This window comes from Hyla sarda, chromosome 11 (assembly GCF_029499605.1).
Source record: "Hyla sarda isolate aHylSar1 chromosome 11, aHylSar1.hap1, whole genome shotgun sequence".
NCBI lineage: Eukaryota > Metazoa > Chordata > Amphibia > Anura > Hylidae > Hyla > Hyla sarda.
Genome location: NC_079199.1, coordinates 34,720,047 through 34,732,585, shown reverse-complemented (window position 1 = coordinate 34,732,585; position 12,539 = coordinate 34,720,047). Strand labels below are relative to the sequence as shown.

At 42.3% G+C, this 12,539-nt stretch overlaps 1 protein-coding gene across 4 annotated transcripts in view; it reads left to right on the top strand.

Annotated features, from left to right (window-relative positions):
* The window catches only part of MIPOL1 (mirror-image polydactyly 1), a 339,635-nt gene that overhangs the window by 3,506 nt on the left and 323,590 nt on the right, over positions 1 to 12,539 (top strand). For 3 of the 4 annotated variants that reach the window (XM_056545248.1, XM_056545244.1, XM_056545246.1), the window contains one exon: positions 2,779 to 2,851. The gene's annotated coding sequence lies outside the window, so the exon portion shown is untranslated. Of the gene's footprint in view, positions 1 to 2,778; positions 2,852 to 12,539 lie in introns of those variants that run through there. The other variant, XM_056545245.1, reaches the window with a different exon arrangement.

The following is a 12,539-nucleotide window of genomic DNA, read 5'->3' as shown; positions in this document are numbered from 1 at the left end:
ACGGTAGTTTCTTTTTTTTTTTTTATTGCAAGTTAGCAGACAATATCTTAGTTAAACGTTTTATTTCTGGGGCTACAAGATTAAATCCTCTATCAAGACCTACCGTTCCCCCTTGGGACTTGAATCTGGTGTTAGATGTCTTATCAGGACCACCATTTGAACCTCTGGATTCCATCTCCATCAAGTTGCTCACCCTCAAGATGTGCTTCCTCCTGGCAATAACAATGGCTAGGAGGGTAGGAGAATTACAAGTGCTCTCTCCCTTTCCTCCTTATACCATGATATTAGATGACAGGGTAGTAATGAGAACTTTATCATCTTTTCTGCCGAAAGTGCAGTGATTATTCTTCCCTCTTTTTGCGATGAGCCGAGTCATGAAGGTGAAGTCAAGTTCCATAACCTTGATGTCAGAAGATGCCTCTTAAAGTATCTGGACTCTACTAAGGACTTTCGTTCTACAGAAAATCTTTTAGTTTAATAAAGACAAGACTGCTTCTAAACCGTCTATTAGATGGATCAGGGCATCAATTACTTTAGCCTACACTACAAACAATAAGGATCCACCTTCCTTTTTTTCAGCTCACTACCAGAGCAGTGTCTTCTTCCTGGGCAGAGAAGGCTGAAGCCTCTTTGGACCAGATCTGTAGGGCAGCTACATGGTCCTCAAAACATTTTTAAAACACCTATAGGTTGCAATTAAATCCTGTTTCTGATCTCTCCTTTTGACGTAAAGTCCTTCAGGCGGTAGTCCTGCCCTGATTGGTTACTATTCTAAGTCTCCAGGGGTGCTGTCATGAGCGATTCGGTAAAGATAGATTACTTACAGGGTAATCTGTTTTTCATTAGTTTATGACAGCACCCCTCAATATTTTTTATGTTGTTCAATTAATTTAGAGAATGAAAATTAATTTTCTATGATTATTGGCTCCTTTGGAGTACTTTTACTTTGAACTGAGGTATGGAGAGGCATGTCCCCTTTTTATGTTTCCAGGTTTCCTGTCTTGCGGTGCGAGGTCCTCTCCAGGGGTTCTGTGATGAGCTAATGAAAAACAGATTACCCGCTAAGTAATCTCTTTTCCCCATGATATATCTCCTTTTAATTGTACTACATTTAGGGGCATATTAAGTAAGGACCCCATAGCAAGACTTAGAATGGGGCTCCTCTCCACCATCAGCACCCTGAACAGCAAGTTCAGAACATGGAAAGGTTATGACTAGTCTGGTCTCACTTTAAAAACAATGATAATACACTGTCATGTCAAAATACATGGATAATGTACAGAATGATGTCACAGTACAAGGATTAAGTACACAGTGATGTCACAGTACAAGGATTAAGTACACAGTGATGTCACAGTACAAGGATTAAGTACACAGTGATGTCACAGTACAGGGATATGGGAGAGATGTATCAAAATTGTGCAGAGGAAAAGTTGACCAGTTGCCCATTGCAACCAATCAGATCGCTTCTTTAATTTTTCAGAGGTCTATTTAGCAATCTAAGTGGCTGCTATGGGCAACTGGTCAACTTCTCCTCTGCACAAGTTTTGATAATGTACACAGTGATGTCACAGGACAGGGATATGCTTGGCGAAGCATATCTGCTGGTGTGTGCCCTTCACCACACCACAGTGAGATACCCACCTTGTACAACCGTGGATTGGTTGGTGCGGCGATAAGCACGGGTTGGGTCGATGGCATAAGTTGGCTGCTGCGCTCCTACCGGTATCGGACCCCGGTAGTGGGGGACGATAGTAATGGTAGACAGGACAGAAAAAAAATACGGTTTTGCAGAGGCGCTGCACAAGAACATGAAGCGAGGACTCGAGCAGCACAGGACAATAAAATATTTTTATTGGTATAATGGAGACAACGCGTTTCGGCATGAACTCATGCCTTCCTCAGGTCCACTGACAGTGCCCAAGAAAATGCTTGTTATGGTACTGTAGAGCTGGGTAGAGATCCTGTGTGCGTCCAGCGGGCCTTGGGCCTGACACTGACATATGCAGTAAATGTCAGGTCCAGGTGAGCTCTGGGGGTGCTGGATACTTACTGATGTCCTGGCTGATTAACCCTCTAAATGCTGCAGTAAATTGGTTCTGTGGCATCTAGATGGTTAGATGTCATGGAACTTCTCTAGGCTGTGATTGCCCCCCACCCTCCATGACACAAACCACAGAATAGGTTATAATAAAGTTTAACTGGGACCCCCACTGATCTAAAGAACAGAGGTCAGTTTTCCCTTGAACATACAGGGTGCAGCCAGCGCTCCATTCAGTCTCTACGCAGATTTCCTACCTTGCTAAGGCTGGGTTCACACTACGTTTTGTCCCATACGGGAGCGCATACGGCAGGGGGGAGCTAAAAGCTCGCGCTCCCGTATGTGACTGTATGCGCTCCCGTATGCCATTCATTTCAATGAGCCGACCGGAGTGAAACGTTCGGTCCGGTCGGCTCATTTTTGCGCCGTATGCGCTTTTACAACCGGACCTAAAACCGTGGTTGACCACAGTTTTAGGTCCGGTTGTAAAAGCGCATACGGCGCAAAAATGAGCCGACCGGACCGAACGTTTCACTCCGGTCGGCTCATTGAAATGAATGGCATACGGGAGCGCATACGGTCACATACGGGAGCGCGAGCTTTTAGCTCCCCCCTGCCGTATGCGCTCCCGTATGGGACAAAACGTAGTGTGAACCCAGCCTAAGTCTGAGCTGTTACATTTGTTGAGTATGTTTGTTTTATTATCTCAATGTTATTCTTTTTTTCACCATTCACAGCAATAAAAAGAGAATGATGTCCGGCTGAAAACTGTTGAGTAGATGGACTGATTGTTAACCCCCGATAGAGGAGGTAAGGCTGAACGCTTCAAGACTTTGTTCCTTTTGTATTCATTTAAAAGCTAAATTGGCCTCAGCTTTTCTGCAATACATGGTAATAGAGATGAGCGAATTTACAGTAAATTCGATTCGTCACGAACTTCTCGGCTCGGCAGTTGATGACTTATCCTGCATAAATGAGTGCAGCTTTCAGGTGCTCCCGTGGGCTGGAAAAGGTGGATACAGTCCTAGGAGACTCTTTCCTAGGACTGTATCCACCTTTTCCAGCCCACCGGAGCACCTGAAAGCTGGACTAATTTATGCAGGATAAGTCATCAACTGCCGAGCCGAGAAGTTCGTGATGAATCGAATGTACTGTAAATTCGCTTATCTCTACATGGTAAAGAAGCTCTTTGGAAGAAATGGCTTTCTATAAAGCATTCTAGGTGACAGCTTTTTTTTTTTTAAATCAACTGGTAGCAGAAAGTTAAACAGATTTGTAAATTACTTCTATTAAAAAATCTTAATCCTTCCAGTACTTATTAGCTGCTGAATACTACAGCGGAAATTATTCTTTTTGGAACACAGCGCTCTCTGCTGACATCACGAGCACAGTGCTCTCTGCTGACATCTCTGTCCATTTTAGGAACTGTCCAGAGCAGCATATGTTTGGTATGGGGATTTTCTCCTACTCTGGACAGTTCTTAAAATGGACAGAGATGTCAGTAGAGAGCACTGAGCTCGTGATTCAGCAGACAGCTGTGTTCCAAAAAGAAAAGAATTTCCTCTGTAGTATTCAGCAGCTAATAAGTACTAGAAGGATTAAGATTTTCTTATAGAAGTAATTTACAAATCTGTTTAACTTTCTGCCACCAGTTGATTTAAAAAAAAAAAAGTTTTTCCATTGGAGTACCCCTTTAAGTTGGCCAAAGATGCTGATTTGGGGATGGCATACTATGCCATGTGTATGGGGGGGGCCTCAACAGCAAATGTCCAGAGGATATCGGCTTATGTCCCAACCTTACAGCCACCAATGAGGACCTAAGCTATAATACATGCCAAATTGTTAATACTTTTGGGTCCTACTATAAGGATTTTATAACAAAGTCATTATTCCATCATGACACCCTTGGATCTTGACGTCAGGACCTGGGATACTGCATTACTATCTATAGCAGTGTTTCCCAAGCAGGGTGCCCCCGGCTGTTGCAAAACTACAACTCCCAGAATGCCCAGACAGCCTTCGGCTGTCTGGGCGTACTGGGAGTTGTAGTTTTGCAACAGCTGGAGGCACCCTGGTTGGGAAACGCTGATTTATAGAGTAAAAAAAAAAAAGAAATGTTGGGAGTGCTGGGTGAGATACCTTTACTGCTGCTTTCTACAAACAATTTAAATCTGTGCTGATGTGGGGGCGGAATACACGTTTAGGGTACGTTCCCACACGGCGTATTTTCTGCGTATTTGCTGCTGCATATTTTATTTTGCCTGTTGAAGTCAATGGGTAGGAAAATACGCAGCACCAAATACGCAGCAGAATACGCCATGTGGGAATGCACCCTTAACACGGCCGGAAACTCCATGGCCCACAAGTTGCCAGCTGCTTAAGTGAATGATCTACGGTATTTGAACTGCATCGTCAAGCTTTGCTTGAAAATGATGGCCCAGGTCATCCCTGGGGTGATACATCTAGATCCAGTGGGCGTTTTCCCCTTAAAGAAGAATTAGCAAAAAAAAAAAAAAAAAAAAATAGGATAGTGGGAGCTACCCTTTAAGGTTAGGTTCAGACTGCGGAATCTCCAGACGGAAAATTTCCATCTAGAGATTCCGAGTGTGGCCAGCGACGAATCATTCGGCGCTAGGACCACGCGGACATTGCAGTCCCCAATAGACTGCAATGTGTTCTGCAAGGATATCCGCCTGAAGTATGAGCAACACCATTCTTCAAGCGGATATATTAAAGGGGTACTACCGTGGAAAACTTTTTTTTTTTTTTTTTTTATCAACTGGTGGGAGAAAGTTAAACAGATTTGTAAATTTCTTCTATTAAAAAATCTTAATCCTTCCAGTACATTTTAGGGGCTGTACACTACAGAGGAAATGTTTATCTTTTTGGATTTCTCTTATGTCACGACCACAGTGCTCTCTGCTGTCCATTTTAGGAACTGTTCAGAGAAGCATATGTTTGCTATGGGGATTTTCTCCTGCTCTGCCCAGTTCCTAAAATGAACAGCAGAGGTCAGCAGAGAGCACTGTGGTCGTAACATAAGAGAAATCCAAAAAAGATGAACATTTTCTCTGTAGTGTACAGCCCCTAAAAAGTACTGGAAGGATTAAGATTTTTTTAATAGAAGTCATTTACAAATCTGTTTAACTTTCTGGCACCAGTTCATAAAAAAAAAAAAAACGTTTTCCACAATAGTACCCCTTTTTAAAGCGTTTTTTCCGTTCACAAATTCCGCTTCAAAAATTCCAAAGTGTGCATTGGTGAACGGAAAACGCATTCTCTAGCTTGTATATTTTAGCAAGTAGAATTTCTGCTTGCAATTTCAAAGCGGAATTGCAGGCAGAAATTCTGTAGTCTGAACCTAGCCTAACAGTAGCTTCTTTGGCCTGACGCACACACCAAAGCCGCAGGGCAGCTAATAAGTGTAAGATCATTGGGTGCAGTGGATTCGGGTCCCACTGCTGGGACCCTCCATGCTCCAGAACAGGGACCCGGGTTGCACCTCTGAATAGAGTGGCGTGTCGCTCGTGCACACCAGATTTGTATAGAGCTATGCTCCTCAGACCTGAAAGGAGTTTTCCCACCCAATGATCAAGAGAACAGGGGTCCATGTCCCCCTATCTGAATGAAGGGGCATTCTAAAGGGAAACAGCAGTGCTCACATGTCTAACCACCTAAACAGGGGAGCATGAACCCCCCCCCTTTATTTTTGGTTGTCCAGACATGCTGGGAGTTGTAGTTTTGTAACAGCTGGAGACAACCTGGTTGGGAAACACTGTCCTATGTGATCAGCACTTTAGAGGTTTTTAGCCTATGGACGTGAACAGAAAATGTTCCCATTCGCTGACAGCGTTCATTCAAACTGTGTTGTTTTAAAATCCTTATTAACTATAAAAGGTTGAGATAGCTTTTTAACAGCTGGAGGCACCCCGGGTGGGAAACACTGCTCTATATAAAAAAAATCTGAAATATTGCAGTGTATCATATGTCATAGGCTGAGAGCTAATTTTGTAGACCTGGTTTTATAGCATGTGCTGTGTACATTCCATCTCCTTGCTTAGTGACCTGTGCCCATGCCGCAGAGCACGCCCAAAACAATCATTTTATGTTCTATACTATCTGAGTACCCAGCGTTACCCGGTATTCCTACCTAAACCTTGTGCTAGAGGAAAAGCAACAATGATGCTCTTGTCCTTATATCTCATGACCTCACATTCCGACCTCACATCTTCGGATCTTGTATGTCGTCCTGATTTATTGTCTTAGTATACTACAGTGTTTTCCAACCAGGGTGCCTCCAGCTGTTGCAAAACTACAACTCCCAGCATTCCCGGACAGCCAAAGGCTGTCCGGGCATGCTGGGAGTTGTAGTTTTGCAACAGCTGGAGGCACCCTGGTTGGAAAACACTGTAGTATACTGTTCCCAGCCCTAACTGTTCTCTGCACCTGCCTACTGGATAGTTGACAGGATGTTTGAAAGTCCCGGGCAATCTCTGCAGCACGAGAGAAACTCCATCAGGAGATGTACCGGAAGTCCCATAGACTTGTGTGGGACTACAGACAAATAAAACCCACCCTAACATAAAGGGGTAGATTAGGGTTGATATAACCCGATTATATTTTTAGTTGAGATATAAGTAACATTTTAAGTTTGACCAAAATATCTCCAGCGATTTGGAAGTTATACTGGAACATACATACATTGAGAGATATATTTTTATTTATATATCAAAAATTTGAAAAAAAAAGCCTTACATTCCCTCTAAATCTCAAACTGTGGGATTCGAAGGGTCTTTTCTTTCTATCTACAGAAGATTTATTTCTATCAGGAATGTACATGAGCTCAGTATTTCATTGTCCCTTTCTATGTCTGTGCATTGAACCCTGTGTATTGATACATCCGTCAGTCTGTTTGCTCAGGTGCGGGGCCCAGAATGCACCTTCCGCCAGGGTTTAGTAACATGACCATCTGAAGAGTTACTGATTCCAGCGGCGGTTGCAATTTGGCGTAGAATAGGTTCTTGACACTTCGCAGGAATCAGATCCTATTATGTAACAATGACAAACGTCAGCTACACCTTTCTGTATGAAGTATATACCATGGGAAGCTGGAGTCTCTTAAGTGTGTTCGGGCTGCTAAGCTTTTTTTTTTCTTTTGAGGGTGTATGTGTGTGTGTGTGTGTGTGTGTGTGTGTGTATATATATATATATATATATATATATATATATATATATATATATATACAGTGGTCCCTCAAGTTACAAGTTATTATTTGGTTCCAGGATGACCATTGTATGTTGAAACCATGTTAAGATCAGAACTCTATGGAAACCTGGTAATTGGTTCTAAAGGCACTAAAATGTCATCCAAAAAGTAGGAAAAAGTGAGAATTAAAGAAAAATAAGTAGATAACTAATCTAGATAAAGAAAATCCTTACATATAAAATTAAGAAAGATCTGCTGGGAGCTGAAAATCACTGTCTATGTCAGTGTTTCCCAAGCAGGGAGCCACCAGCTGTTGCAAAACTACAACTCCCAGAATGCCCGGACAGCCAAAGGCTGTCCGGGCATGCTGGGAGTTGTAGTTTTGCAACAGCTGGGGGCACCCTGCTTGGGAAACACTGGTCTATGAAGAGGACAGGAGCTTCTTCAGGGTCCTGTACAGTACACGCAGTGTCCTAAAAAAGTAACATGGAGTCGCCCTTACCTGGTGTCCAGAGGAGCAGGTAACCCTGGTACAGGTAAAGTGTACAAAACATGTAATACCTTCCTGTACTGTAGGGGGCGCTACCAGACATCAGTTAGTGCATACGCTTCAGTATTACAGGGGTTTTACCAGTGAATGCCCATTCTGATTGGTCGGTTCTTCCAGCCATTGACACATTTCCCAGATCTGGACTGTCTGTAGCATTGTATGTCGAGTCTGGTTTCAACTTACAATGGTCCAGAAAAGACCATTGTATGTTGAAACTATTGTATGTTGAGGCCATTGTAAGTTGAGGGATCACTGTGTGTATATGTATATATATATATATATATATATATATATATATATATATATATATATATATCTATATATATATATATATATATATATATATATATATATATATATATATATATATAGTGTGTGTATAGAGAGAGAGAGATATATTAGTACATTGATCCCTCAACTTACAATGGCCTAAACATACAATAGTTTCACCATACAATGGACTTTTCTGGACCATTTTAACTTGAAACCAGGCTCAACATACAATACTACAGACAGTCCCGATCTGCGAAAGTGTCAATGGCTGGAAGAACTGACCAATCAGAATGGACATTTTACTGGTAAAACACCTGTATTACTAAAGTGCATGCACTGGCTGGTAGTGCCCTCTACAGTACAGGGAGGTATTACATGTTCTGTATTACTCTTTACCTGTGCTCCTTTGGACACCAGGTAAGGGCGGCTCCATGTTACTTTTTAAGGACATTGCGTGTTCTATACAGGACCCTGAAGAAGCTCCTGTCCTCTACATAAATAGTGATTTACAGCTCCCAGCAGATCTTTATTATTGTTATATGTTAGGACTTGCTTCATCTATATTAGTTATCTACTTAATTTTGTTTAATCCTCACTTTTTCCTATTTTTGGATGAAATTTTGGTGGGTTGAGAACCAATTACCAGGTTTCCATAGAGTTATGGTCTCATCATGCAATGGTTTCAACATACAATGGTTGTCCTGAAACCAATTAATATTGTAACTTGAGGGACCACTGTATTAAGATTACCAGCAACATTGTACAGCCATTGGTGAACGCGTGGTTTCGGGCCTAAAGAGCTCATTGAGTTCCAGCATGGTAATGTAACAGGACCCCTCCAATGCAACAGGCCATTCCATAACATTCTTCTCTCCTTGAGCTGTTAGCGGTATTATTGAGAAGGGAATTGTTTAGAAAGCACAGTGACTCCACCATAAAGTGGAGACCACGTAAAGTTGTAGTGCAGAGTCACAGAATGCGTACGTAATGTGAAAGTCACCAACACTCTACTTTATCTGGAAAAATCTGCATCTGTGCCCAGTCGGGATCTTCATGGCATGGGTTTCCATGGCCAAGCAATTATATACAAACTTATAAGCACAATGTAAAGCATCCGAGTGGTGTAAAGTGCCCCACCAGTGCAAATGTGTTGTATGCACTGGGGAATCGCGCTTCTGTATTTTTGCATCTGAAGCAACCTACCTGAAAGCATTGTGCCAGCTGTAAAGTTTGGTGAAGGAAGAATAATACGGGATGTAAGAAAAAGAAAATGGGGAGAAGAGAGCACTATATATATATATATATATATATATATATATATATATATATATATATATATATATGTATGTATATATACAGAAACAGGAGAATACAGCAGCACACTGCTAGCACAAAGATATAGATAAAGCATGAGTATATAGATGAAACATGAAAAGCTATACAGCTGTAGTGCAATAAATTAAAATATGAAATTATGAAACTGAGGTACTTAGCTTACAACTTGTACTTAGCTATGTTTTATCTATATCTTTGTGCTAGCAGTGTGCTGCTGTATTCTCCTGTTGCTGTATATTTAGCCCAGCAGCCTGCACCTATAAGCCAGGTCTATATAATAGTCTGGAATCATTAGTGCTGGCCAACTTATTCTTTGTTTGTATTACATATATGGAGGAGTGGCTACCTCCATTTTGGCTCTTGCACCCCACCCACCTCTATTAGGTGTATATAAGGTGCCTTGGATGTTTCAGATCTTGCAATGCCTGCTGAGCTGTTCACACAGAGGCATATTCACAGTGTAGAGTCCATCCCAAAATGAGGTCACCTTACCATGGTGGGACGGTCCAAGCTATTTGGCCGCCAAATTTGCAAGCTAAGTACCTCAGTTCCATAATTTCATAATTTAATATTTTCATTTATTGCACTACAGCTGTATAGCTTTTCATGTTTTATCTATATACTCATGTTTCATCTATATACTCATGTTTTATCTATATCTTTGTGCTAGCAGCGTGCTGCTGTATTCTCCTGTTGTTGTATATTTAGCCCAGCAGCTTGCACCTGTAAGCCAGGTCTATATAATAGTCTGGAATCATTAGTGCTGGCCAACTTATTCTTCAGGTTCAGGTGTAGGTATGGTTTGGCACCCTTTATTGCATATTTTTGGCAGGCATCACCCTTGTATCCTACCAGCTATTGTGGCATTTATTCCTTATATTTGCATATTTTGATGTATTTGTGTCCTACCATTGTCCTATATCTTTGTATGTCCACCAGTGCCTATTTTCTTTTTTTCAAATTTTAATATATTTTTTATCACTAAATTGTATTAATAAAGATTGATTTTGTATATTCTATTATCTTGCTGTTTATTCTGTGGTATGGTTCTCTTTTCGGTGTTATAATTACAATCCCATACCTTTACCTACTATATATGTAGGGTTATATGTACCTTTGGCCAACTTATTCTTTGTTATATTTATATATTTAGTAACTAGTACAAGTAATAGGGGACTTTAACATATTCCGGGAACAGAATTCCTGGATCCAATAGTGAATGATACCTGCGAGGTGCATGTACTAGATAAAATGTCGATAAAGTAGCAAACAATCAAGTATACAGCCACTCACCACTACAAAGGTATCTGCGTGTCCGGGATCACGGAATCTTGCTAGAAGCATCTTCTAGCAAGATCCCGTGATTCCGGACACACAGATACCTTTGTAGTGGTGAGTGCACGAATGCTCTTGATTGTTTGCGAAGGAAGAATAATACTGTGGGTCTAAATGGGAGATTAGCTCCACAGAGCAAGGCAAATAACGGCAAACATCAGTCAGAGACAGTGACACGGAAGTAACGTTTAAACAGGGCCTCTCCTGCCTTTATTTTTCAGCATAGCAAAAATAAAGCCTTTACATTCAGGTACGAAATATAAAGTAAATCCTTGTTGTCCAAGCACAAGTAAAATGTCCCTTTTGAGGCTCCTATCAGAACTGAGAATTCCCATCATTGGGTTAGGATCTTCCCAGCCTCAGCCTGTAGACTGAGTTACACCTTGTTTTAGCCAGCTGTGTCCAGCACCTGTGCTGATTTATATGTCACGTTAAAAACCTGGACTGGCCAGGATGGGAATGAAAGGCTCTGCTACCAACCTGCCTTTTATTCCATGAAAATCCAGGCCTAAAAACCATAATTTGCCAAAGGTCCCTTAGCAGCTATGGTCTGCTAGGGATTTCACACTATCCTGGATCTTGCCCAGCTTTCCCTGGATAAGACATGCACTTCTTGAAATCTGATAGATATGTTTGATAGGGACCTTGGGAAAATATAGTGATCCTTGTCCACCATTCCTGTCACGGTCTCACAGGTTGTTTTTCAGGGGTCAGCCTTAGATTCATTGAAGGAAAATCTGGTAAGCTTTAACAAACCAAAACATTGTGGACAACTGTATGCTTCCAACTTTATGAACAGAAATGGGCCGAGTGTAAACTGGTTCTACAAAGACATGGTTCAGGAGTTTGATTTAAAGGGGTTCTCCGAAGATCGCTCCATGTCAGATGACTCACGATCACGGGGCCGAAGTATTGTGACGTCATGGCTCCGCCCCTTTGTGACGTCACACCCTGCCCCCTCAATGCAAGTCTATGGAGGGGACGTGGCGGCCGTCACTCACCCTCCCATATGCTTGCATTGAGGGGGCGGGGCGTGACATCACAAGGGGGAGGAGCTGTGATGTCTTTGTGAGGCTGAAGATAGGGGGTGTTGCCTGAGAGATTGCGGGGGTCCCCAGCGGTGGACCCCATGCGATCAGACCTCTCCTATCTTTTGGATAGGGGATAAGATGTCTTCGGGCAGAAATACCCCTTTAAGTCTTGTAGAAAGACTTCTCAGTAGAGTGGAAACTGTTAAAACTGCAAAGGAGGGATCAACTCCAAATTAAAAGGGTATGCCAGCATATAAGCACTTGTGGTCAGGACTTTGAACCGTGCGTGGGCTTACCTGTTGTCTCCTGCCAAGGCCACCTGCAAGAAACTAGATTTACCAAGACCTAACACAAAACTCTACTTATAACATAGAACAGCGGTTGAGGTGTGCCTGAAAACCGCGTCGAGGGTCCGCCTATAGAGGGCATTCCCTTATGTATGGTGATGAAGAAAAGGGTGAGGAGGGTGGGTTTCGCCAACCCAGCATATGCCCAGAGGGAGGGGCCGATGGATGTTAAATAGCCAAAGCCCCTCCCACAAATTCAGCCTGATAGGCTTCCCACTTGTGGTCAGGACTTTGAACCGTGCGTGGGCTTACCTGTTATCTCCTGCCAAGGCCACCTGCAAGAAACTAGATTTACCAAGACCTAACACAAAACTCTACTTATAACATAGAACAGCGGTTGAGGTGTGCCTGAAAACCGCGTCGAGCGTCCACCTATAGAGGGCAAAAATGCACCACCAGTTAGGGTAATTAAGTATCATTT